General features: G+C 42.1%; 1 protein-coding gene across 2 annotated transcripts in view; it reads left to right on the top strand.

Moving 5' to 3' along the window:
• Positions 1-10630: 10630 nt before the first annotated feature.
• Positions 10631-24167, top strand: part of SYN3 (synapsin III) — a 191417-nt gene continuing 177880 nt past the window's right edge. For both annotated transcript variants that reach the window (XR_014694443.1, XM_084524016.1), the window contains exon 1: positions 10631-10783. The gene's annotated coding sequence lies outside the window, so the exon portion shown is untranslated. The remainder of the gene's footprint in view (positions 10784-24167) is intronic.

Raw genomic sequence — 24167 nt, 5'->3', positions numbered from 1 at the left:
TCTTACTGATTGTAAAACTTTATTTCTTTAAAGGAAATCTAGAACATCAACTTTCAATTCCTGTGAAATTCTTTTTACAGGCAAGTAGAAAAGGTGGTCGTTATCCCAGCATTTGGCTCCTTGAAATTCTTCAGGCTAATCCAGCAAGTTTATGGTCTTTCATTTTATTCTTCATCTTCAGCATTGTGGCTGTTTTCCAGTCAAGCTTTAAATCAAGACCTGGTAGCACTGAGTCTCTTCTTCCTGGTCATCAGCAAGATCAGGGCATCAGCACAGCTAGCAAGTCTGGTTAGTGCCCTTGTATATAATACATCATATGGACAGTGCCTACTGTGCAATAATACTGTGTTCCAGTCCCAGATGTGGGCAGAAGATGCAAGCCTGAAAATGCTAGGCTCTGAATAAGATTGTTGGTATCCCGTCTTTGAGTGGAGATGTTGTGACTTAATTAGATATATCAGAGGGAAGAGCACTGGGACACTGGTATGCAGGATGGCATTTCCAGCTGCTTTGCCTGCTTTGCCTATAGGAGGTATTCCAATATGTTCTGCAAAACAAGAACTCTGTTCTTGCATGCATGTGCATGCAAATGTTTGTATTCACATTTCATCCTGTAGTAACTTTTTTTTTCCCATTCTATCAATAAAGATAAGCATACTTCTTCCCTCAGTCATGTCATTTCTGTAAGTTTTAATGCCCCTCCACCCCCATCCCATGGGCACAAATTTTTACAACATAGAGTATTAAAGCCATATTTCAGGGGAAAAAATGTTGCATAGTTTTTGTGTGAGTGTGTTTCTCCCCTCTTGTAGCAAAACTTTTCTCCAGGTCCATAGCTGCTCTTTCAATATGTAACGTATCTGTCTTAAAATAAGTTGTGCAATCCTGCATACCTATCCACCCCCCCCCCCCCCCCCTTGTTAGCTGTGGTTGATCTCTATTTTTGATCTTGCTTCTTGCTCTTTCTGAGTAAGGTTGGAGTAGTTGTTTATCAAGTAGATAAACTTCAGAAGGTCCCTCAATATAACCCCATTATTCAACAATCACAAACCCCAGCTGCATTTTTGATATTGTTGTTTGTTAGTAACAAAGCCCGTTTTTGCACATCACCCAAGTTGAATGCATGTATTTTATCTCCTCACACCTTTACCTCACCCCTGTGGTTCCTGCTGATTATTTGAACTTTTATTTCATGCAGTAATTAATGTGTTGTAATAAATTAATTCTTGAGTTTCTTTTCTCCTTCATTAATGCAGGAAACTCTTTGTTGTTCAAAGAGGCTATGTGTCTGCCAGGTTTCACACAACTCATTAAAAAGGGCCTTTCAATACTGTAAGTGAATCAACCCTCAACCCAAGCAAAACAGAGAGGGACATGGGAAAGCATGGTGGTTCTACTTGCATATTCATCTCTCATTTGCACAGGTAGATTTTTGTTTGTTTGTTTATTTCCCAACTGATGTTCCCAATATCTGTGTTTTTCTTGCTTGAAGACAAAAATCTTTAATTGAGGGTGAAGTCTGATCTGCCCATACTTAGCATCCTGGATATTGTACACTTCTATAAACTCCTAAAAAAGCGTGTTGTTTTCCTCCCCTTCCCTGAAGCAGAAGGTGTTTTGTTTTGTTTTGTTCTTTTCAACAGCTGGCAGTATCTGCTTTCAGGGCAGTATCTGCCTATCTAGTGACCACAGTGAACTTTCTTGTATCCTAATGGTTTGAAAGCCTGGAGGACTTTAAGAAATGTCAGAAGTCATTAAAATGTAGAAGCTTCATCCGCCCACAGTGGTTTCTCTTGATTTATTTTTTTTAACTTTCACTGCGGTAAAGACTCTTTGAGTGTTTTCCTTCCCTCTTTAATTAAAGCAGACAGAAGACTTCTCTGTGAGGTTCTGTGTCTGTTGAATTTCACACTTTGCTTTATTTGAGTAAACAGACCCCATAAATATGTATGGAGAAGAAGCCTCAGCACAAGTAAATTGTTGCAGCTCTTTTCAGAAAATATAAACCTTTCTGAGTGTTTAGTGTATATTGCTTAGCATGTAGTGGCACTGGGGATGTATTGTAAGGTGGTTTTGAACTTTTGCTCTAAGTCCAGCTGTGAAGAGGCAGAGTTTGCATGATTGTGCTCACAAGGAAAGGGCAGACGCTATGGCATTTGGGGTTCTGTTGTCTTTCCTCCTCTGTGGGGGTCTTTCAGTGCCTGCTCAGGAGCTGAGCTGAAGAGGTACCTGATGAACCAGAGAAGGGAAAAGAAGCTTATGTGGAACAGAACATTTGATTAAGCTATCTAGAGAAATGTACTGAATTTGGAAGGTTTAGAAAACCTGAAGCTATCCAAATATGTTCATTTCAAAAACATTGGGAACTGGAGCGAGAACTACACAAGATATATATAAATTTTAAACCCATGAAAATGGGAAAGACATCAATCTTGGCTAAAAGATTGTTTTGTTCAGGCAGGTAGTCATTTTGGTAGCAGAAGTAGAAAAATACAGGGAGTAAAGAAGACCCCGTTGCAGAGATCAGTGAAATGTCTGAGCTATAGATATGAAAGCATTTTCCTGGCTGTTCATGAGACAATATAACCACATGTTTTTGTTTAAGCACATTTGCAGGACAGTACCAGAGAAAACCAGTGGAAACTGATGGGGTGTCATTGCCTATCACTTACATGCTTTATAGGCATACTATATCACATTTGTTATCGTTAAGGCTGTAAACACCCTTAATGTGTACCACAGCTTCTAAAGCTGCTGTAGAATAACTCTGACTTCTTTGATCCAAGTATGTTATCTCTGAAGAACAGGCTATTTTAAAAGTTTTCCTGAAGTCATATTATTTATGATGCACTGGAAGAAATATGGGAGGTACCAATGATGAGAAAGATGGTCAATACCACTGCTGTCCTCGTGTGCCATTTGGTCCTTACAATTCTGTCTGGAGCTGGAGCAGATACCCTGTTTTTTCTCAATTTTACTCCAGCCTGCTGCAGCTGTCTCCTTTCCCTTTAACATGCTTTGAGAAAGGCATTTAGCCAACAACATTAGGGAACATGTTTGTATTTTGGCCCTCTTATCAGTCAATGAGTAGTTCTAAATTAAAACATGACTTTTCTGCTCATGTTGTCTGTGGTTTCATTTTACAACCTTGCAAGTAATTTCTCATTAGATTCCTATGCCCCCGGGAAGTGAGTTATGCTGGAGTACAGTGGTTATTTGCCCACTGCAGAGTGCTGTTTGAAAAGCTCCCCTAGGATATGTGTACTCTTGAGAGAATTTATTTCCTCACTTTTCTTCACCCCTAAAGGAGCCTGAATGGCTACACCAGGGTCCTTCTGCATTGCCCTCGATTCTACTGGTTCTCCCTGTCCTTTCTCCCCTTTCTACCTTTTCCCCATTCCTCCCAACTCACCCTGTCCCCTGCTCTGTCCTGCATTTTATGGTAATTGCAAACATGCCTCTCTAGCTGCTGTAGCTGATGCTTCAAGCAGCAGTTGCTGCACAAGAGTACCTAGCCGAGATCTTTGATTTATGCAGAAAAATGTGCCCCTCCATCCAACCTATCTAATTCTTCCAAGGAAAGCCTTTCACATGTTGTTTCCTTATTCTAAATACTATAACTGGTAGAGGGATAGACCATTTAAAAAAATAGTAAGGTTTAGTTGCCAGAATTCATAATTCCAATATTCTACCCTTAATAGCAGGTACACCTTAATATTAAAACAAAACAAAACAAAACAAAACAAACAAACAAAAAAAAAAGAGCAGTTAATCAGAGCATTTGTTTTGTTTTCTACCCTCAGGTGCTAAATATAAGAGGTGTTTAAAAGGAGGAAAGAGACAACTCAGCAAAAAAAAAATATATATATATATATATTCCTACATTTTAATCTCCTTTGTTTCATCACTCTAAACCTCAATTTTCTATTCAAATAAGTGTAAAGGTAGTATTGAGATTTTTGTAATGGAGTATTGCTTTGTGCTTCAAACCTCAATAGAAAAGGCAGCAAGCCAAACTGTTACCTTAGGGGACAGCAGAACCTTGGATGTGCCAGAAAAAAAAAAATACCAGAAAAAAAAAAAATCAGCTACCTGTATTGCACTGCTGGAGGACCCAAGGAAAAATCAGTTTCCTCTGGCTAATGTAAGCTGCAAACTTGAAGGCTTGAGGCAGTTGTTTAAGCAAAACTCAAATAAAAGCAGCAGGAATTGGAGTAGAAGCTTTGAAGTCATGATCTCCTTGCTAGCAAAACAAAAGTTCACTTAGCTGGGCAGATGTATGGGGAAATCAAAAGCATTTCTCCTTTCAGTGAGGGATAACATCCAGGTCCAGTTCTGACTGGGTGATTTTGATTAGTAATAATTCATTTTGTGTGGGCTATACATAAATAGCAATTGACTACTCAGAAGGACAGGGAGGGAAGAAGAATATTTAGGGAAACTGCAAAAACTGTTCCTTAATTCCCAAGACATTTGTGATAAACGGTTAAGATGCGGTTCAAAACTATGCAGCTTCAGAGTCTGCAGTGATTGCTATTGGGTTGAATGGCCTCAGGGTACAGCCATTATCATTTTAGACACAACACTAGGTAATAAAAATGGAAACTATTGCTTAGAAAAAAATTGTTTTTCTGGCATGATGTATGGAAGTAGATAAAAACTAGATTTTGTTGTGCAGCAATAGGTCTCAAAAATATGCCTGAAATACTGAAAAGTATCAATAATCCAGCATAATCACAGGGAAAAAAAAAAAAAAAAAAAAGTTTTTTTAAAGTTTCTGAAACAGGAAGTTTGCCTTCTTTCCTTTTCTTCTCTTTCTTGTTACATTCAGTCCTGCACAGGGTGAGACTTTGAAAATCAAGCTGGTTTTGAAAACAAAATCAGAGGTGTGTTTAACTTTCCAGACATTTTTTACCTGACTTTGTACCTGTGTTTAGTTGATGCCACCATTTTGTAAACTAAATTCAATTTTGGAATACTAATTATGCCATTTTGGTGTGTTGGTACTCTGCAGTTCCGAATAGCAGATCCCAATTTCTTTTGTTCAGAGGGTTTATACTGACATTGTTATCCATCAGTGTAAACCCTGAGAATGGGAAGATGGGTAGACCTGGGAGAATGAGACAGCCTCCCCCAGACAAGTTGGCCAAGGGACTTGATGGTCAGTACAGGGCTTTCCATTTCACTTTCTAGTGCTGATCTTACACCTTATCCACAGGTGCCCAAGTTTTTATTAGCCAACAGATTTCTGGATTTTTTTTTTTTTTTACATGCTTTTTGTATTTGTCGTATGGGGTACACTGTTAAGTCAGTGTTTAAACATATGTCCATGACCAGCTACAACAGTGATTCTCAGAGACACCACAACACTAATTTGGGGTATCTGGTATTGTGAGGTCTCCTGCCCTACAGGCTCATGATTTTTATGCTTCAGCTCCTAAGTTATTGATCTGATGGATTGACAGAGAACAGCTGAGCCCCAAGGAAGCTCAGAAGCAAGCTTAGAGTTGATAAAAGAATTTATTCTGGTTATTATGGATACATATCCACTTGCCCCATGACCAATCTTCATGCAAAGCATCATTTCATGGTGAGACATTGTCTCTGAGGCTAAGGCTGCTTTGTCCTTGAGGATTTTCCAGGAAAGACATCCCACACAGTGCCCCGGGGGTGGTTTCTTCCATCAAGCTCTCCAGTCCTTTTCATGGTTGCTTGGCAACCAGGGAAGGGAGGAGGAGGAAGATGCGAGAGCATGGAGACACCTGAAGAAACACTCTCTGTAGCAAACCAGTTGGCCAAATCAGCTTTTGGTTCTCCTGAGCTACTCCATTGCTATAGCCCTGGTCCTCTGTGATGGTCCTTTTGAGATAATTCTCTGCTAAAGGTGAGGATGATGATCCTGCTATAACTTTACATGAGTTTTGCCCTATTATGAATCCTTTGGCATTGTGAGATCTATTCTTCTTGAATGGGAATAAGTGAGGTAAGAACAAGATCTGGTCAGTGCACAAGTGATGGCTTAGCTGCACCTTGCAACAGTATCCCTTGGCTTAAAGAAGCTACAGAAGAATTCAGGTCAGCCCTCCCTTCCGAATGTGATGTTCAGCCTCAGATTTTGTACCAGATGTTCTCCCTGGTTGTCAAAAGCCCCATAAACTCTGCAAGATGAAGTAGTTTTTTCCAATTCAAGAAAGCAAAGAAACAAAAACACATATTGCCAGTTCCAGCTCCATATGTCCAGTATAGGATTTGTAGTTTGGATGAAAATCTTAAAGCAAACAGGAATGTAAGAGAAATAAGTCAAAGCTGTGTTTTGTGAGTTGCAATCTACTGACATGAATTTCATTTTCTAATGGTTGTCTTGGTTGTTGGTCCTGTTGGACTTTGACCCAGTGTTACTGGAGCCTCTACTTAATGGAATCATTTGTGCAGGAAGTACAATGGTTGTCTCCCTTCTGAAGAACTGGTAAGCTCTTGATATAGGAAGTTCCTGCCCTGAGAAGGACCCAGAGATGAGTCTCTGGTTTGCCTTGTTCACATTTGGGCCCTCTGTTTCCTTTATCCTAAATGAATGTCATAATGTTTCAGATATTGTCTGTGTCAACAGGGGATTAGGGTATGTCTCTCTTCTAACCGTAGGGAGGTAGAAAATTGTCCCAGGAATAAACAAGAATGTTCTTCTCACATCAGAGACTTCCACAGCCTAGGAACAGTGTTTTGCAAAGTATGGCAGGTGATCTGGGGAAGCAGCAGTATACTTGTATTTTCAAAGTTGATTAGTACTAAAGAGACTCTGTCAAAAAAAATAAATATATAAATAAAATAAAGTAAAATTATATTTGTGTTTTCTTGCATCAGAAAAAAACATAGTTGGATAAAGTACATCTTTCTAAGACACCATATTGCTATGATGCTTGAGATGGCAAGAAATTGCAATCAATGAACTTGCTATAGAAATATGTTGCTAATGTAAGTAAAGTAGTTATTGTTTTCTTTCTAGATTAAGAAGGGATAGTTGGAAAGTTTCAAAAAGTTCACTGTAATCACAAGTCACAATTGCTGAAGAATGAAAAATTCTTCTAGTTAGGAGCATGTGTGGGACACTGAAACATATTTTCAATAGTATGACAATATGCTTCTTATGGAGACCACCATACATGTAAGCAGTAGCACTGAATCCCCAGCAGAATGCCTCAACCTGAGTAGGTAAAATGCAGCTTGTCCCAAAGACATCCCACTTCAGAAAACAGCATCCCAGACTCTGCGAAGGAGCCCATTGCTATCCTGTTATTTCTCAGATTTATTTCTGTGGAACCCGACATATGAATGCCTCTGCTGCTGTTACACCATCCCAAGAGCATGTTTGCCAAGCTGACAGTTGCTAAAGAGGCTCTCACAATATATTCAGCATGAAAAAATACTCACTCCAACCTCTGATCTCTGCCTCATGTTGTGGGTTCAAAACAAGCCTCCATGGCGTGTGTGCAGTCTGATCCAGTCCTGCTGCTACAATGTCATTAGCTAATGACTATTAGCTGGGGGAAAAGAAAGAAAAAAATAAATATCCAGACTCATCTGCAAGTAGAGAGACAATTCAGCTCCTGTTTTATATTCAGGTCAAACCAATCAGAGGTTACACTAGCAATCTATAAAGGTGGCACCCAAACAGTAGCAAGACAACTCCATCAAAAGATCAACTTCTCCAACACAAGGTGCTGAAACATTGCCATGCAGAATTAGGCAGACTGTCAGTCAGTCTTGGGACTCAAAGAGTAAACAGGACATCAGATAAGGTAAGACTTATATCTTGATAATTAATACTTGTGACTAGGGATTTTTTAATAAATTCTTGAATGTTTGGATCCCTGCAGTATGTGTGCTTTTGCCTTGGCAAGTATCCCACATTTGTAGTACAACACTCACAATACAATCATATATATCTCCCTAAATTTCTAAGTTGCTCCTTTTTTTATCTATGAACATGTTTTTCATCCAGCCCGGAGAGAAAAGCTTTTCACAGAAGCTGACTCCATCTACGTGTGTTTCATTTTCTTTAACTTTGAGTATGCCCCCTTTTTTGTCTCTGTCCTACAAAAGGGGCTTGTGCCCAGTGAAGCATCATTTCAAATGAACACATGGAAACTTCCAATGGCAAGAAATTGATCAGAAATAATGACAAGGAAGTAAAGATCTTCCAGGTAAACTCCAAAACTTTCTGAAAGTTTTCATAAAAAGAAGAGGTTCTCTGTTTTCATCCAAAAACCCTTCAGCTATTGCAATTGAGACACAAAAGACTTCACTTCAAAATTTCTCCTAAACTAATGATTTTCTTAGAGTGCTTGCAATAAAAATAAATAAATAAATAAATAAATAAATAATAATAATAATAATAATAATAATAATAATAAATGTTCAGCTGAAAAGAAATTACCCAGAGAACCAGCTTTGATGGGAAATATTCAAAAATATTCAACAGCCTTACTAAGGATTTAATTCCTGCAAAAATCTTTAGTATCCCACCTTCCATTTGCTGAACTTGTCAGCTTTTTCTGACACCATTCATCCTGCTTTTTGTCTTGCAATTTTGTCCTCAAGTTTGCTCTAACTCACTTCATGGAATTGGTGGAAGACTTCACTCAGCTTACCCCAGCTTTCAGATGTTTTCCACAGGCAGCAACTGGGACTGTGAGTCCTTGTCTCCCTCCCCACCTTCTCTGTGAATGTTGTGATCTGCTTTTTTTTTTATTCAATGCTTGTCCACAAAGAAGCCTCATGTTGTTTCTCCCACCCTCTCTGGTTGTGCACTACTGCTGCAGTGGCTGCTCTATGGGGCTCTCAGCTGGGCACCTCTCACCAGAACTAAGTTCAGAGTAGTGCTGGCAGAGCTGGCCTGTGCCCTCTTTAGCCAAAGTTTGGCTCCTGATTGTTAAACCCTTAGTCAGGGAGGCTTTGATGCTAGGAATTAACTTGAAAGGGATTTGATAACCAAGGGCCATATTCGTGATGCAGAGCTTTCCATTGAAGAGCTTTCCCCCTCCCGAGCTTCTCCTGAATTTTGAGCAGATTCTCTGGTTGCCCTGGCAACAGCCTAATTTGTTCTCTTTTTGTGATTTAAGTAAGCATCATGTAAAAACTGTTCAATAAATGATGCTGAAACACCCTGAGTTTTGGTAGTGACATTGGGCAGCTTGCCACGTGGCTTAATTTAATTGCTCTGAAGCTAGCAGCAAGTGCATAATTCAAGATTTCATTTAGAACAAAAGCTCTTAAAAGTTTGGAAGGCTGCAAGGGAAAGAGGGGGGAGAAAAGAGCAGCTGCCATTCTTCGAAAGTAAAGCATCTTCAGAAGCAGGAAGGTAAATTTGTCCTTTTTTGGCCCTTTTTGGCCTGCCTTTGTAGCTGTGCTGGTACTCAAGCTTGATTTCACGGGAGCTGAACATTCAACCTCATGTTCTCTTGCTCTCCAAGGGGGTGGGTTCCTGTAATGGGAAGAAAACTGGTTTATTCTTTCTGCCTGCTTAAGTCACGATGGAATGACATGACTGTTTCTAAGTGCAGCACGTGTGGACATATATCAGCAATAGCTTTGAATATTGCTGTGAAGGGTTATTAAAAAGTCTTGCTTGCTGACCTGAGCATTAGTGATGTCCCACTGAGCTCCTCCGCTTCAGGCATTGGACCCACAAGAAACCCTTCAAGTACACCAGGGACTCTGAGGTTCAACAAGGATAGTGGTGTCCACATAAGGAGTAGCTGCAGTGCTCTGTAACTCTTCAAATGAAGCTTCATCTGGTGAAGAAGGACAATGTTCATTTGGGGGAAAACTACTTCTTGGGAAACAGATGTGCTGTAAGTTCTCGCTACAAATTTACAAATTTCTGGTCTGGAAAAATAAAAAAAAATAATAAATTAATTAAAAAACAAACAAACAAAAAAAAAGCAGAACAGTTTAGTCATTTGGTCTGGAGGAAGACTGCCACTTCTTCAGCGTGGAGGGTTTTTTTTGGTGTGGGGATGCAGACTCCCACAGCTGGTGTGTGAAATCACAGTCCCTGGGTGATGCACATACGAGCCTTTCAGGGACTTGCATCCCTTGGTGTCTGGGATGACAGAGCAGTTGCTGAACAGAGAATATCATGGTACAAGGCAGACTCTCCCATTTCCTTGTGATCTGCTCATCTTGTCACTCCCTTGTGCAGAACAGTTTTATTCTTTTCACATGTCTTGCATTAAAGGAAAAATTCAAAGCATTTGATGCACTGCATGTGCTAACACTTTGCCTGGACAGAGATCTCTGTACCCTCTGAGATAGTAATGGCCATGCACCAGAGAAATACTGCTCTGTAGGACGGTTACACAGCAATGAAAAGGGAATGCCATGGCTTTTGGGGGGTGAGGACAAGAGAAACAGAAAGGGGAATACAAGTGAGAATACAATCTGAGGTCTCCTTTTCAGCAGCGACAGATTCTGGTTTCTTTACCCGCCTCTCTTTGATAAGAGAAAAGCCTGCCAGTGGGGATGAAGCCAGTGACACCGGAGCCTGCACATCCTTGTTGTTCCACTAAATTATTCATCCTGTTCCTGTGATAATATAGTTATAAGGAGGAGCCTAATTGAATTTACTGTCTGGCTTTGGCCAATAGGGCGATAAGGATCCAGCAGAATGGGATGACGGTGAATCCTGCCAGTGTGCTGTGAATGTGAAGCAGGAGGGACTGGCAGTTTGCGTGCAGGAGGGAAAGCGAACAGGTCCGGGGCCCCCGGATTAGCAGCCCAAGGAAAGGTAAGGGGGTGAGTGGGAATGGGGCTTGCCAGAATCTGGCCCTGTGCCACAAAGGTGTTTTTGTTTAGAGGAAAGCACTCTGCAGGCAATGTTTTCCCGCAGGGGTTGGAGGGAAAGGGAATGTGTGTGGTAGCACTTGCTCAATGCATGAAGCGTGTGCCTTTGTCTTTATATGTGCTGCAGGGGTTTATCATATCGCGTGTTCATTATGCGTGTCTGTACGGAGATGCCTGTGTTTTATATGAATGCAGCAGCAACCTATGAAACCCATGCATTTAAAAACGCAGTGAGAGCAGCAAAAAGACAGAAATTACCTCATGGGGAGTCTGAAGAAAACAGCAGCGCTTTCTGGTTTGATTGAAAATGGAAATGCAGAAGCTCTTAGCGAGCTGCTTGCAATCAAAAAAACAGCAAGTGCATGTGCATCTGTCTGTGCATGTATTGAATCCGCAGTGAGATATGAAAATGGGAAAGAGGAGGTCAGACTGGAGTATTAGTCATGGCAGGTGGAGATAAGTGACAAGCAATCTGTGTAATCAGATTCTCTAACATGGAGTGAGAGTGCATGTGAGTACGGGTGTGGATTAATCCTATCTGCTGCTGAGCCACCTACACCTGGAAAGCAAGGTTGGGGGGATCAGGACAGGTTATGTGACTGGCTGGAAGAACCGATGATCAATGTGTCCTGTTTGCTGCGTGCACGAGTGATTAGCTATTGAATTGTTTCCACAGATTTGCTACCTCCCTTTTAACCGTGCAAAGAGAGGCTGAGCATCTCTGAGGGTCAGGTTGAAGACCACAAATTAACATTATCTGGAAGAACAGAAGCACAGCAACTAAATTAGCCTCTGCTCTTCGTTATGTTTCTCTGCATTTGCACTGATAACAAGTGACTGCTAAACAGGCAGGGCAGGTGGGGAAAGCTGGATTACATGTGTGACAAGCTCCACTAAGCCATGCAGACAGGGAACATTGTACCGAGGATGTTGCAGTCCCGCTCCCACAGCTTACATCTTTAGCAGCAGGCTGGCCCGAGCTGGCGAACCTTAGCCCAGCCACCAGCCAGAGCAGGGTCTGCAGCTTGCTATAAGGCAGTCACAGGTTTAGCTGCTTTTTGTATGCCTTCATCACCTTGTTCTTTTAAAGCCGGGTTCCAAATGGAGGTGTTGTTAAGTTGGGAGCTCCTAGTGTGAGTGTTGAGGAAGGTTGAGGAAGGTTTGCTTTTTCAGCTTGCTCAGAAGGTGATAGCCAGGAGCTTCCTCCGAAAAGAGCAGTAAGGCAGAGAGCCCTACAGGAGAAGCACACAAAATGGCTCATCTTGTATTAACCCAACCCGTTCACTCTGAGGAAGATCTAACCTCACGTAAGTCCTCCTCCTGCCCTGACACCAAATCTCTTACAGCAGGGGGTTAGCTTTCCCCTGCCAAAACTCCTTTCTTTTCACAGGTTTTCCCATGTGGCCCAAAGATGGGAAAATGCAAACGCAGTGGGTGTTCCCCCCAGGGAGTAGCTCCCTGTGCACCTTGCCCTGTGTCTGTGAGGGTCTGGGCAGAAGTCTCTGGGCTGTGTTGCCCTGGGGGGGGGGGGGGGAGGCTCAGCCTGAGCTCCATCATCCTGCTGCTTGTGTGCATGCCCCAGGTGAGACTGAAGGGGAGAAGAAATGTGTCTTGACTCTTAGTGTAGGTGCAAAAGGGCTCCACCTTACAGAGGATGTTTGTATTTGCTGACAGAAATCCCATAGGGAACATGGTGTGGCTTCTGGTAGGATAGGGCCGTGCTCTCTGCCTCACCTGAATTACAGGTGCCGACTGAAAAACAGGGCCAAAGGTACATACTGAAAGCTAGTGGGCTTTTTTGTCTCTTGATTTCTCTTGCCTCTTTCCCGTCCTTCAGTTCCCTTAAGCTAGCAGAAACATGGTCATATTTGAGTTTGCCTCCAACTTTCACAGCACATACAAGAATCAGCTGGGAAATGAACCAAAACATTCCTGGCCATCTGAAAATAAACTCTCTGGCAAAGTTGACTCCTCTCCCTTACCTCTGCCCTAGCAAAGGAGCAATAATGAAATAACTTGCTCATTCACACACTCCTAAAGGGTCTGGAGCCTCCAGGTGCAGAGCAGAGTGTTCTCCTACCAAAAAGGGGGCCGTGCTGGAGACTCCATCTCTCCACCCTTCAGAGAAAGCCGTTTGCACCTGCCTGTTTTGGGATAAAAGCATCTTCCTCAGGAGATGCACATAGGGAGTTGGGCGGAAGGAGCATCCCTCTGACAATGCCGCAGCGGCAGCCCGGCGTGCACTTGCAGCGTTTAGCGCCGGTCGGGTGACTACATTGTCTGCCTCTGCCCTTGGAGTCAACAGCGAGGCTCGGAAATGGGCGAAACGCCAGCATATTCCCAGGGAGGCTGATGTCATTGCCAGCTTGCCGGTGCCAGAGACAGTGCTGGAAACCTGAGGTTGCTTTTGCCATTAATTGTCCGAGATGATTAATTCAGGCGATGATATCATTTTCCTGGGTGGAGGTTAGGAGGTTACGTACTCGAGTAATGAGGGGTGCGATGGGATGCCAAACTTGTGCTCTGCAGTGAGGTTAACACTAATTACAAGAAGTCAGCCACAGTATCCTCCAGATCATCCTTCTTCCCCTGGAAACAGCACCATTTTTCTTTTGCTCTCCCGTCTTGCTGTTCATGACTTTTTTTTTTTTAATTATTTTTTTCTTCATGTGATTAATGAGTTGCTCCTGTGGGATATGCAGTATTGCAAATTCTAACTGAAACACTGTGCTCTTAGCTTCCACAGCTCTCGCCTAAGAAGGCTTGTTGCTTTAATTTTAACTTTTAATTAAGGCTTTTTTCACCTTGCAGATCTCATTCTACCTTCTAAGAATTCCTTATATTTGTGTCATTTACACTGCACTATCTGGCAAATATATATGTATATAATATATATATATATATATATATATATATTTCCCTTAAAAGTAATAAAGTAGCTTTGGTTCTTATTGCACAGTGACTAGTGTGCTGCATTGTTGCTCTCCCCTCAGAGGATGTTGCTGTGTCTATAGGTGTGTAGGATTGCTTTTCAATCACCCTGGAAATTCTCTAGAATTGGGTTTTGCAATTAAACGCTATGATGTTTTACTGTTTCTGAACTTTCTAAGCTCAATATCTCTTTCCTGCCACATTGACAGCTAAGCAAATAAGCGCAGAATTCCCAGGTGGAAATCACAAATTGCTGCCTTGACCCAGATGCAATTATTAGCTGATAAAGGTGCAGCAACTCGATCTGATTACCCATCAGTAGGTGAAATTGCTAACTTCATATGTCAAAGAAAACATCCAGGGCATTTTCGGAGCTGTTGTAAGAGTGTTTTGTTTCAAACAACATCACTGCTCTGCCTCTTGTATTCCCCCCCTCCCTCATTCACTCCACTTTTTCTGTTCTCCCCTCTTTCCTCTGTCTTTTTGGTTGTCTTTGGTCCCCAGAGGTTTTACACAGCCTTGCATTCTAAGTTTTCAGATAGACGTAGTAAGATCAAATGGAAACCTTCCAATTTCTAGATATGCTTGCTATCTGTGGGATAAAATGGTTTTCCTTCTGTTGAAGCAGTGGGGAAGCTGTGCTATCTCTCAATTCTGGATAATTTTACACTTCTTCCCATCCTTCATGGTTTGTTGTGCTTTTCTATCTCATCAAGAGATTAGAAAATGTCAAGGAATTTTTCATCAGTGCTGACAAACAGCAGAAATCTGATTAGCAATCGTTAACAGTTAGGCACAGCAGACTCATATATATTTATAATATGGTTGTCAAGGAAAATTAAGTGATTATGCAGATTTAACAATGTCTGTATTAATGGCTGTCAGGTTCCAGACACTCATCTATTGTCTGTTTAATGAGAAATAAGCCGTATGTGGCTGCACAGATCAAACACTAGAGCAGGGGTGCAGTATGACTTTGCTGCTGTTATCAGGGTGCCCTGGCCACAGGACAGGTGGACCAGGGCTTGTGCTTGCAATTGAGACCCTTCTCATAAAAGGAAGAAAATAGGAGATGCCTTTGGTCAAGCAGTAGAAAGAGCCTGCAATGTGGCCTTCAGGGTGGAAATGATCTTTTGTCCTGGTGACAGGGCTCTGTTGTAAAGGACTGAATTCTGCATTGCCCCCAGAGTGACCCCAAGAGGAAGAAAGGATCACCTGCTTTCCACGGTAGTTTGTGTACTTGTAGTGGGCTACCCCAGGAGGAAACAAAGCAGGTTGCAAGGGGTAAGAAAGACCTCTTTTCCAGGTTGGGAGTATTGCATTCAAATCACTTCTGTGAGAGCTGCAGTCATTTTTAAAGGGAAATTAAATTTGCTATAAACTGTCAGACTGGAATATAAAGAAGACAGACAGCTGCTGTACTGTTTGATATTCCAGCCTGAAGTACATCAGTGGCTTTATCTTCCTATGGACCAGAAGCAGGAGTCAGAGTTCATGTAAAAATGAGGAAAGGTGAAAGAACTGGAGAGAGAGGCGAATGAAGAACTGTAGAAAGTGGGGGAAAAGGAGAGTGTATTTTTTTTTTTAAGAAGGAAACTTAATTTTTGCCAGACATTGCGGTTTGGGGCTGATTTATTTCCTGCTCTCAGCAAGAACCATAGCCAACACTTCTTCACTGTATACTTGAACTGGGAAGCTTGGAGAAGCACCAGCTTCCTTATTTCATCTCACACACAGGAGCAAGAGCACACATAATAACTCCTTTTAAAGTATGGAAACCAATGTCTTCCACCAGGTCTCCATGGCTCAAAATAGTTCAACTCCCTCAAATGTAAAAAGAATGATCACTCAAGCCTTACATTTTAATTTACAATTTTGTTTTACCTTTAATTGGCAACAGCACAAACATGGAAGGAAATATATTCCAACTTGTTAATTCTAGGCCATTCAAACCTCTAGGCTTTTTAAGAAAAGATTCTAATAAACACTTTTTGGTAGAGGCGATAGCTAAAACCACCTTATTTGGAGCAGAATATGGGTTTTACTGATGCATCATTTCCATCCAAGTGAATGGAGAAAGTCCCACCTCTATGGGACCCAGAACATCCAAGCCTTTTGCAAGAAAACAGCCAGAGCTGCTTACACCATACTTCTTCTGTAGCCAACACAAAGTATTTTTAATCAGGAAGGACTTGAAGACTTTCACCAGCACTAAATTAACTTCATAGGCAAACACAAGAGTATTTACATAGGACTATTAGAAAAGCAAAACCAAGTGCAGCAGTGCATTCAGCTCCAAGATGATTCAGACCTTAAAAATCTGCTGTTTAAAATATAGTAGCAGTCCTTTTTTTTTAGTCAGAATGTATTATTTTTAATATAGGATATCTTTGCGCTGTGTGGTTGGCTTCTTTTTTACAACACAATGAACACACCCATTCCTCTGCCATCTTCTTCACCCACTCTAATCTGTATCCTGTTGGGCTTGCAGAAAGGCTGAGCAGCCACGTAGCACAGGTGGGAAAATGTCAAAGACTATCTTGGCTCAGAAACACTTCTGCTTGACTTTGCAAAACAAGCTGGGAAACACCAGGGGAAGATGCTAAAAAATAGATTATTTGGAAAAGGAAGTCAAGAAGCAGAAGTTTTCTTGTTCAACTTGGCAGCACAGCACAGTTATAGAACAGTGGGGAAAAAAAAAAAATGGAAATCTGGGGAAAGGAGTGATCACATGGTCTTGGAAGCAACAGAATGGGTATTTCTTCCCCCAGCTCATTACATGCACCTCTGATGCACTGTACACTGCCAAGGACTGAGCGGACACACGTGGGCAGAGAAACGCACCCAGGACCCAGCTGCTTTCTGAAGTGGGCGTAACAAAACCAAAGACCAACAAGTTCTTTTTGAGCCCTGAAATATTTGGTTTTGCTGCTTAAAGATGAGAGTGTGCCTTTATTTCCATTCTGCTTGCTAAAGCATTAATGTGCTTTGGTGAGAGGGGCTCGATGAAGTGCTGCACTCCCTCCAGCAGCTGAAGGCTGCTGTATTTAGCTTGATGCATCTGTCTAAAATAGGCCGTTGTGTATTTAGTTAATCTTGTGGGTAGGCTTTCTTACTTCAGCAGCCTCATGAAGTTTCTTTTAACAGCAGAGAGAAGAGTAGGCGAGGTGGGGGATGCTGTTTTATAATAAAACTGAAAGAGGCTGTCAGGAATTAACATGGAGGTTACCCTGGCTTACTCTGGGCAGCCTTAATAATTCAACAGAGCCTCTCAGCCACAGCTTCCCCTGCTGCTCCCTATGGGGCAGTTTCATGTATGAGTCTCTTTACTCGAGAGCATTCAATGCACCGGCTACACAGAAACACAAGGCATAGGAGGGGATGGTGCCTGTCAAGGGCTGACAGTCCCTATTAATATGCAGGGAGATTTTTCCCAGGAAGTTTCTTTGACATCGCTGACTCTCAGTCGCAGGTCACGGACCTCTCACTTTATATGTCATGCCTCTGCCTTGAAAGACAGTGGCACCCTTTTTGCTGAGCCCTGTGGTCATATGGCATAACTATTGTCCTCTCCCTAGGAGCAACCCACAGAAAGAGCAGGATGGTGCTTTTAGTTACCCTGGGCGTTCACAGATCTTCTGATGTCACCAGCTGACATCTCCTGAAGAAGTCACACCAGCCATGCAATATCATCTGTCCTCCACTGTGTTGAGTAAGAGAGACAGGTCAGATCTGAACCTAAAACTTTCAGTGACTTTTATTTTAGTGAGAATCCAGTTGAAGTTGATGGGAATTTTGCTCATGCTGGAAGGGAAGGAATTGACTGTGTGCTTGCTGACATGTTTTCTGGTTAAATAAGCAACATTGCAAGTTTCCTTGTACTCTCTGTTCTGCTAACTTGCACACAATGTTGGAGTTTGGTAAATATTCCAGGAAAAGCAAAGCAGTAATCAGAGAAAGATATAAGACACGAGCTTCTGCATTGCTGTGGCATTTCGTCTGTCAGACAGAAAAGTTTTGTGGTCAGCGTTGGCTGCATGGAATAAATAATAACAGTAACATGCTGTAACTTGTGATATCCAAACCTCAGAGTGCTCCCTCAACGCCACCATAAGGAGTACGCAGCCAGCCATGTTTCAGCTTAGCGTCTCTCCATTGAAAGATCACAGCTCATCAGCTGTGAGACAGGCTGTGGAAATGCCATCTTTGAAAATTTGTTTGGAAAACAAAGTCTGGAAATGAATGGGACATTTGATACTTCATTAATATGTTATAAGAAATTTTGGAATATTTTTTGCCCTGTTTTGGAGCAGAAAATACTTTTAAATGGCAAAATGTCCTTGAAACATACAGTCTGGTTTTCAACCTACTATTACAAATATATAAATTTTCAACTGGACCGTTCTTAGCCCAGCTCCATATGTCTCCCTGTGCTGTAATTTTACCCATACAACCATGCCTGAAAAGTCCTTTGTGTGTCTGTTCAGAAGAACAGACACCTTCAGCTCTGCCCCTGCCAGCCTGCCTTTCTCTCCATCTGATCATTGCAATCTGCCGAGGTCCCAAGATAGCTGACCTCTGGCTTGGAAACAGAGAGGACACAAATGAAATTTAAATTTTAGTAAGTCATCTACAACTGCAGCCTTCTTGCCCACACCTTGGACTAATAGAAATAATACTCGGTTACCTCTGCACAATGCTGTAGGATCTGTATATTCTCTCAACGCAGAATGGATGGTGAAAAGTGAATAGACTCTTGAAATTCTCTTTAGCTGTCTAACCTTGTAAGTGTGTTTTTGTACTTAATGATAGAGCAATGAGGTCTAGGGACAGATAAGAACATTTTTGTTTTGTTTAGTTTTTTAAAGAGAGCACAGCACATGTCCATTTCATGGTATGGTCAGGGCTAACAGCTGTGGGGAAGAGGTGTCAGGAAGTTTTGTGAGTCTCTAAAGAGCACCTCTGAAACCCCAAATACAGCCAGCCTGCCCGTTTTAGCTAACAGCAAGTTCTTCACTCCCTCTTGGCAATACTCACATGTTCTTTGCTAACACAGAGCAGTTGTTACACTTACTAGGTGGGAATTCAGAGTTACTATATAGGTTTCCCATCAGGCTTTCTCTAGCCAGAAGGCTTCTGCTGCTGCAGTAGAGTGTCAGGCAGGTGCCGTGATTGCACAGAGATGCCAGTGAAGGCCAACAGTTTGGTCAAAGTCTGCAGACTCACTGCCTCCTGCTAGCAACACAAGGTTGACAGCCCATGGCTGTCAGGGACAGCCCCAGGGAATGGGCTGTGCTACGAGGCTCAGTGACCAGGTGGAGGGAAGGCAGAGCCATGGCTGACAAACCAGCTGCCATCTCCTGCAGTGCTTGGCAGTGTTACTTGTGCAACGGTCAGGGTAGCATAAGATGAGAAATTGACTCAGGTAGGGATCACTGCCAGGCACTGAGTAGCCTTGCAGATGATGCGCTGGCAGCAGCTTCTGCTTTTACAGCACGAACATCTGAGCTCTTCTGGGGTGCCTGGACAAGTGTCTTTGTATTTGGTTATCCAACACAGTGCCTGCTGAACGTGGAGGATCATCACAGTGAGACAAAATGCTGGCTCCTTCATTTGGGCTGTCAGGGAGCCACTGTTTTGCTTCTGCCACAGTAAAGGTGGCTTAGGTATGGCACTGGTTTGGGCCAGACTGGTGACTGCTTGTAAATTAATGATGGAGCTGGTTTTAAATCAGAAGTGATAAGCTCATGGCAGGGGTTTCTGGGAAAAACTACACAGGCTGCACTAGGTGGGAGGCCAAGCTCAATGATCCTAGTCTCAAAATCTATTTGATTTTTCGCAAGTGCTCTGCAGTGCTTTGATAGTAATTGAAAAGATGCAGAGCAATTATCCTCTTTCAGCAATGAGATACTAATGATGGGGATCTGAAGTGAAGAAAAAAAAAAAAAAAGAAAAAAAAAGAGTAAGTGATTAAGCTGATGATAGTGAAGTACTTTTATGTATCTGCTATCAGGCAATGTACATTGTTAGTACTGCTCGTGGTATGATCTTCTCTTGCTCTGACTTTATGTGTGGATTCCCATGCAAACCAGGGTTCTTCCTACAACTCTTAGGGAAATGCCCATGGATGTGCAAGGTCTATCACCAGCTTGTAAAAGTGACCTACATTTTTATGGAGTTTGGTGATGATGACAGATTTACATATAACCCCAGAACTTGCTGGGTTATGTTTGGATACTGTGTTTGCATTAGAGTAGAAAGGAGAGGGGACAGAGATCCTAGCATGTAACCTGGCTTATTTGTAAAAGGCCACCTATAGGTGACCCAGGCTACCTTCTTACACAATTAACATCTGGGTATACACAACAGTTTCTACCATGATCAGCTCTGAAAGCATTATTATAGCCTTAGCAGCTTTCACCTGAGCTGAGAACTCTGTATATTCTTCCATATTAAAAAGTAATAGTGTTTCCAGTTTTCAAGTAGATCTAATTTAAAACAGCTGCCGTGCTTGCTTTGTATATTATAGAACACCTCTGCAATCTGTATTTATATCGTCATGCAACACGGTCTCTCTCAAACCCGAACCAATTCAGTATTTCCACACTTTATTATTTTTAACAGGGAATGTCATTACATAATCAGGCATGCTATGACACAGAGTATTTAGGAGACTTGCTGAAACTCAAAAACTAAGTCCATGGAAAAAAAAAAAAAAAAAAGAAAAAAGAAAAGAGAGAGAGAGTGAAAGGGGCCACTGTTTCTTTCTGCAAAAGCCATAAGATTGGTTTCCCTTTTGTGTGCAGTCTTGAAATAGAGAAGGATGTTTTGTATCTTTTAATGTGCTGACTGCCATACTACAACAAACAGGAAGATCAGGTCTTCTCTTATAGCTCATGGCTGTGGAAAATGCTGAATATGCAAGCGTAAACACAGGCAGATTTTGGCTGTTTGTCTTAACTGGGGGAGGCCAGGCTCCAGGAGCATCCAGCTCTGTGCAAAGCTGCAGGGAACAAGCACACTTCCCCAGACTCCTTCAGTTAGCACCCTGCCATCCGTGGTGCCAGCCTCTGAATGCTTGAAACTAAGAAGTTGTGCCCCAGGGTTTGTTAGGCTGTTTGTTTTTCAGGCTGTTCTGCGATGGTGTAGGGATGACAAAGCAATGCAGCTGTTGCAGGGTAGCCAGCTGCAACAGGCAAGCTTTCAAAGCAGGTCACCTTCATGAACCTAGGGCTCAGGCACCCCTCCTGGGGAGTGCTGAAAATAAACTCAGCAGAGCACAGCAGCTCTCTAGCTGTTGCTCAGAGCTTCCTTGTGTTTGGACTCTTCAGCTGATTTTACAGTCTACTTTTGGACGTGTCTTTTTTTCTGCAAATACCTATCAACAGTAAAAGCAGCTTTCATCAGTAAGCTTCAGACACACGGGATTGCACTGCTTAGCTCTCATCCATAACAGATTGTCCCACAGAGTAATAGGAATACTGCAATACTGCTTCTATTGCTAGCAGTATCGTCTTATAGCCATATATAAAAGGCAGAAAAGTACAGAAAGTGATAACTTGTGAGACTTGCAGAATGTGTCCATCTGTAAGTCCTGCTGCAATGCTCATGCTGTCTGTAACACAAGGGCATGGGGCTTGAGCTCCTCTGGGTGCACCCTGCTCTGCTGTCCAGCTGCACAACTCTCCCTTCTTTCTTCTTCCTTTTCTCCTCTCCAGGCTTGGGAAAGAAGATTTGTGATTATTGGAGAAGAAGCCAAAATTGTTGTTTGGATCAATCCTTTGCATTTCCAGTTACAAAATGGTTCTAAGTGCCAAAGTTTTTCCTCTGAAAAAGACTTTTCTTTTTTCCTTCCATCCCTGGTGGCTACAGATTGAGCAGCCCTTGAAAGCCCTGGTGGTTGGATTCTTAAATGAGGCCGGCCAGTTTTGTAACCTTAAAAGCTTTGTGATTCAGCTGTTGATCGGCAGGGGAATCAGAGCTCTTGGCTGGTGGAAGCTGCTAATGCTTGGTTTAGTGGTGCAGCACACGGGGACGTGATCTGAGCCTTACAATATCTCCACACTATATAAATTCCTAAATGAGGAAATCAAGGCACTGAAGTCCAGTGACCTTTCCTCCAGCTGATGGCAGAGGATGCTATTAAAATCACACTGTGCTTTATTTCCATTTTTGTGCCCAGCCCACTTGCCTACTCTCTCAGGACTTCTTCAGGGTGCAGAATCTGTTCCGGTTCCCACACTAATGCTTTATATTTTCTGCTGTTTTTGTTTTTGTTTTTTTGTTTTTTTGTTTTTGTCTAAACATGGTTCCGGAAGTTTGGATCCAGTTATGAAGGGCTCCTACACTGTTCAGCATGAATGCGAAAACTGGATAGGCAATCAGACAGGAACCCAGAGAGAAGACAGCTTGATAAAGGACTGTTAGTGAAATCATTTATCATTAGTTTTTTAAAACATATTTTCTATTTATAGTAGTGCACATCTGATGATACAGCTCTTTGTCAGTGCAATATGCCCACAGAGCCAACCTAACTTCTTAAATGGTGTTCAAAAGCTGGCCAGATGCTCTCCTAAAGAAGTGTGGCACCTGTCCCTGACTGTCCCAAACAAGCTCCTGCTGATACCATGAATGTATTTAGCTTGCAGCTTCAACCTGCACCGTGATAGTTCAGAATCTCATGGATGTCTGTGAGGTTGCAGCTGGAAAGCAGGTGCTGGCTAGGGTGCAAAGACTGAGGTGATCAGTTCAGAGCTGGGTAAGCTCTCCTCACTGGAGTCTGAAGTGTGTGGGTACATGAGTAAATGGGATGTACTAACACAAACCCACACAGCTTTTCATGCGTCCCCATGTGATCAGGAGCAATCACATGAAAAAGTGAAGAAAAACATCTTCTGGAAGTGCTCAGCAGTTTGGGTTGATCATTAGTGGTGAGTCAGACATAGCCAGCTGGTCCCCCACAGTGCTTCAGGAGAAGCTCTACCAATCCCTGTTCTCGCTGTCTCTTTGGGGGGAATAGTCTAGCCAGCCAATTTCCTACCGCTTCCACATCTCATGGATGAATTTGGCATCAAGCTATCTTACAGTCATGCCAGAAATCTTCCCCAGAGGGCAGTAAAACATTGCCTTGCTCTTCCATCATCAAAATAAATCAGTAAGTGTGCTCAGATTCCCAGCTTATTCTTCTCGTATTAAGCACTGCTAAGTGAGATGGGCAAGTATGTTCAAAAAGCAAATGAACAGCTTGCCACACAAAGTAAAATCACAGGCTTTATTTCTCCAGGTATCTGTTACTCACATCATCAGGTCAGGTGCACCTCGAGTATTATAAAGGGTTCCCCTCCACGTGGGAGAAATCTGGGAAATTGGAATATGGTTGTGTCTGGAATGGAGTCGGGGGAAGAAAAAGGGTGGATGCAAACGGCAGCGAAACTTACAAGGACTATACTGGCAGTACAGATGGTTTAGAAGACTTCAGATGTTGGAAGGAAGACTGTTTAACCCCAAAGCATAAAACATTTGGGGAAAAATTCTATTTTGGAATAGAATAAAAAGTAACATTTTTTTTTTGCGGCATTTTAAAATGAGTTAGAACCATTGGTGCAAGAAATGCAGGGTTCTGTTTGAAGATAAGTTACTTGGAAATATGTAATGCATTGCTGTCCTATAAACCTATGAAAAGTAATGGAATTTATGCTCTAGATAGAAAATCACTCTTACTGTCATCTATTAATTAATAATTATCTCTTTGGTGCATATTATGACCTTTCAGTGAACTGTTTCTTCCCTTTCACAACCTGAATATTTTTTTCCAAGATATCTAGTTAGCTCTGTAGCAACAAAATGCTTTATTTACTTGCATCTTGAATACCTAATGTGCTGGGACAGAACTGAAATGCACAGGAAAGAAAATGAGGTAGGAGTGAGGAATAGTGTGTGATCAGAATAGAGACCGGAGCCCCATTAGCGCTGGGAAAGCTGCTGCAGTTTCCTCTGAGCTATCAGTCCCTTAGGCACCTTCTATCTATACAAGCTCTAATGCATATCGGCAGGCCCTACATATTAAATACATCCAGCTTCTGGATTTTATTCAGATCAGCACTCTTCAAAGCTGCACGTCTCTCAGCTGAAGGAACTCCCTGATTTATTACGGGCTTGTCTGGTGCCTCTTTAGCTCTTATCACCATGAAATCAGGACTTGTGTGGTTACTGCAGGAAACTTGGAGCACACAAACACTCATGAACTATAGTCACATCCATGACTGGGAAGGAAAAAGACAGGGGCAACAGAGCCCTGCTTGCTTCCTCCTCACAGTTTCATACACTTAATATGCAGACCATTTATATCTACAAATTCTCTAGTTTGAGCTACTGTCTTCTGTTTCTCTTTAATATAA

The sequence above is a fragment of the Aythya ferina genome (assembly GCF_964211825.1).
Source record: "Aythya ferina genome assembly, chromosome: 1".
In the NCBI taxonomy this organism is placed as follows: Eukaryota; Metazoa; Chordata; class Aves; order Anseriformes; family Anatidae; genus Aythya; species Aythya ferina.
This window is presented reverse-complemented; position numbering and strand designations above follow the sequence as displayed.